The sequence below is a fragment of the Paramormyrops kingsleyae genome, chromosome 1, assembly GCF_048594095.1.
Source record: "Paramormyrops kingsleyae isolate MSU_618 chromosome 1, PKINGS_0.4, whole genome shotgun sequence".
NCBI classification, from domain to species: Eukaryota; Metazoa; Chordata; class Actinopteri; order Osteoglossiformes; family Mormyridae; genus Paramormyrops; species Paramormyrops kingsleyae.
The window spans coordinates 47883019-47886519 of NC_132797.1; the positions used below are offsets into that span (position 1 = coordinate 47883019).

Here is a 3501-nt window from a genome sequence, read left to right on the forward strand (position 1 = left end):
TTAGTCTCACCTGTCCTGTGTTAGTCTCGTTACCCCTTAGTATTTTAGTTCCTGCTTCTGTTCAGTTCCCCGGTGGTTCATTGTCTATGATTGTCTATGTGTGTTGTTCTTTTATGGTTCTGCTATTTTCAGTGTTTGATGTGTATTCGGTTTTTGTGATTTAATCTTAGTTTATTCCCTTTAGTTTTGACCCCCCGTGGTCCTTTTGGTTTTGTGTTTGTAGTTTTTCTGTCTTATTTAATAAACCCCTTCTGTTCTTGGAGCCACAAGTGGGTCGTCCGCCCTTTCTGTGCCTGCACTATGCCTTGTTCTCGTGCCCGAGCTGCCGGGATCCCTGACAAAAATAGAAAAAGTATTTCACCGAACGTGAAGCTGTAGCTCGGCCATGTGCATGCGCTCCGTATGAACAATGTGGGTGAAATGACGACCTAGGGGATCTGAAGCTTGTGCAAGCGCACTCACGCAGACACGTATTTCAAAATCGCGATAACAAAAAGTATTAAAACTGTCTTGCCACTAAAGTTTTAAACTAGAAATAATTCTCTTTAACATGAACGTGCTGTTTTTAATACAATGTTTAATACAATGTATGTGAACAGCCTAGACGATAAGTTTTAGGGAATGAATCTATGTGTTTTTAGCATAAATTTAGAAGCATGGGTGTGGTACGGTCTCAGCACATACAGAGGGAGCCACGTCAAATAGCCGCGGCCGTGTGAATGGCGTGCGAATGGCGTACGGCTGCCCCATGGACGGCGTAGTCCCCCCTCCCTCTCAAGCCAGATAGGCGTGTCAAGATTTCACAGTAAACACGCCTATTTATTCATTTACCTGGTGCCACCACTAGATGGAGCTTCGTTCTCAAGAACATGTTAACACAAGCCAGCAATCTAGCTGCGCTGAGTTGCAATCACGTGATTTTAACCACCCACCCCCGCCGAACTGACGCTATCAAACTGCACTACAGAAATGAAGATCGCGGCTTAATGGACTATTCGCGGTAAGTGGTGTTTTATTTTATAAAATTTGTTTGGGGTAGTTCACAGGTTACTTCCCAGTTTAGTTTTTTATTGGCCGTTTCGAAAATCACTGGCAGCAACAGCAGCGGTCAGATGTGACTTTAGATAACTTAATGATCTGTTTACCAAGTCTGGAGTTAACATTACAGCTTACTGTCAGTGTCACAAACTAACAATACAATGTCACTCCTCTTTTCCTCAAAAAGACGCTAAAGCTTCAAAAATACTATTAATGTCCCTATTACAAAAACTGCACTACTCGAGAAACATACAGTAAATGTGTTTGTGCTCTCTGAAAATGCATTTATTTATTCTTTGGGTAAGAGTTAATCTGCAGGTTATTTCTGTGACTGGAATATAATGTGATGTAGTTCATGAGGGACAGAAGATAAGGATAGCTGTACAGGAGCTAGCGAGCTAAACGCTCATAACCAGGTTTATATTTTTCCCATTTTTTGCATGGTAGTTTTGCAACGCATACTGTACAGTACAGTGTATATACTGCTCATATACAGTATGAATGTTATATCGCTTAACTTATTTGTATAAAAAGCGCATTAAGTAAATTCTCAGTTATTTTAATGCAGACGATAATACAAACAGTCAGTGGCTACTGTTAACAAAGTTCAATGGTTAACATTAGCGCAGGCAGTTTATTTACATTCCAGATTTCCCAAAACAGTATTTTACACACTCTGTGTTACATAGGTTTATTAGTATATTTTCTTTTTTTATCTTAACTAGATATTCTGTAAAGCGTATTTACAGTATCTTTTTCTTCACTAAATTCTCCTGTTCTCTTTAAGCAGAGCTCCGCTATGGAGGCTTGGGTCAGACGGGTGACGGCTGGCCTTTTGGAGCTACTGGAGGAGCCTGAACAAGCTGTTGAGGGAGCTGGAATGACGTCACAGTGCAACAGATCTAGAATGATGTTTGGTCAGATCTATATTCTGAACATAGAATTGCAAAACGTCTGACAGTTTGGCGGAAACAAAGACTTAAACTGTTGCATCTTTGATAGTTTTTTTAAAAATAATATTTTAGTATAAAAGAACCAGATAGAGACTAATCAGCAGATGGTGTTATCCGGGTATTTTAATGACCTTTAAGCAAAATGCAACATGTACTGTATTGTATGTTTTAGACAAATTACTGTTTTAACTCTGACTATTTTTGGAAGAATAAATTTTTAAGTCATGTTTGCGTGTTTTAATTGTTGGGGATTTTGTTGGGGTATTGGAAAAAAAAAACATTTACTTGAACCAACTACTTCAATGGGCAGAAAATGGGAGACATTCTTAAATTCAGTCTGTCTGAATCGTTATAAACGCCAAATTTGGGAACCATGTTTAACACTAGCATCCCTGAAAAAATCAAGCTCTCCTCACAAGGAACCCCCCCCCCTCCCCCCTCACTCCCCACACAAGCTGCTCGCAGCCTCCTCAGCGCCGATCAACACTTATTGTTTTGCAAATGAAGCGAGTTTCACGGTTTCAACCTCGAGTGAGCACAAAGACGTTTTTCTAAGAGTGTGGTCTGAGGAATCATGAAATACAGGTTGTAATATATCGTACAGTAATTTGAAATACAGTTCAATCCCCATTTCTCATGATTCGGCAATTGCGATTTCAGTTTTCCCACCGTCAGCCAAATATATTACGGCGCAAACAGTGTAGACAGTGTTTATTTTGCTGACCATTACAAAACTGCCATGTCCACAAAACAGTGCATCTTTAATAAGCCATGTTTACAAACATAGCTATAGTGTACAGTACAGTATGTGCGCTGGTAGGGATTACATTTCTTCATCAGTTCATTTTCCACTGTGCCCCCCATTGTTTTTCACTATCATTCTCAGTACATTATGAAGTCCGGTGATTAATGTACTGCAGAAGTCTTGTGTGACTTTTGTCTCCCAAAAAGCCTCAATGGCATGAATGAGCTCTTCTTTTGTACCCGGCTTTGCCTCCTTTCGGATGAAGTCTTTCATCGAGTGCCAGACAAGCTCGATAGGGTTCAAATCCGGTGATTCTGGCAGAGTCTTCACCCAGTTGATTCCCTCTGCCGCAATGCATGATGCAGCAGCAGTGTGCTTTGGATCGTTATCCTGGAAGAAGCGATGATGCGGTCCAAAATATTTTCTTATATATGGTCCTGCAGCTGCTTTGATTATGGAATCTTCAAAAAACTGTCTGTCCATAATTCCTTCAAAAATTACAATAGGCCCTGCTCCATATCTTGAAATCATTCCCCAGACATGGACCTTCAATGGATGTTTAGGCCGTGGTTTGCAAGCCAAATGTCCCTTTTTTCGGAAACTCTGTCGGGCATAGTGCTCCAGAGCTACTGTTGTTTCGTCTGTAAACAACACATCACCCCATATCTCCCCCGACTCCATCCACTGAAGAGCTTGGTTTAGCCGTGCCTCCTTACTGCGGTCTCTCATCATTGGGGTGAAACGAGTCATTCCAAACGTCCACCC

At 41.0% G+C, this 3501-nt stretch overlaps 1 long non-coding RNA gene across 1 annotated transcript; it reads left to right on the plus strand.

Annotated features, from left to right (window-relative positions):
• The first annotated feature begins 760 nt into the window (after positions 1-760).
• LOC140592583 (uncharacterized) lies at positions 761-2218 on the plus strand. Its single transcript, XR_011992925.1, has 2 exons — positions 761-1000; positions 1829-2218. It is a non-coding gene; the product is annotated as an uncharacterized lncRNA (long non-coding RNA).
• The last annotated feature ends 1283 nt before the right edge of the window (positions 2219-3501 follow it).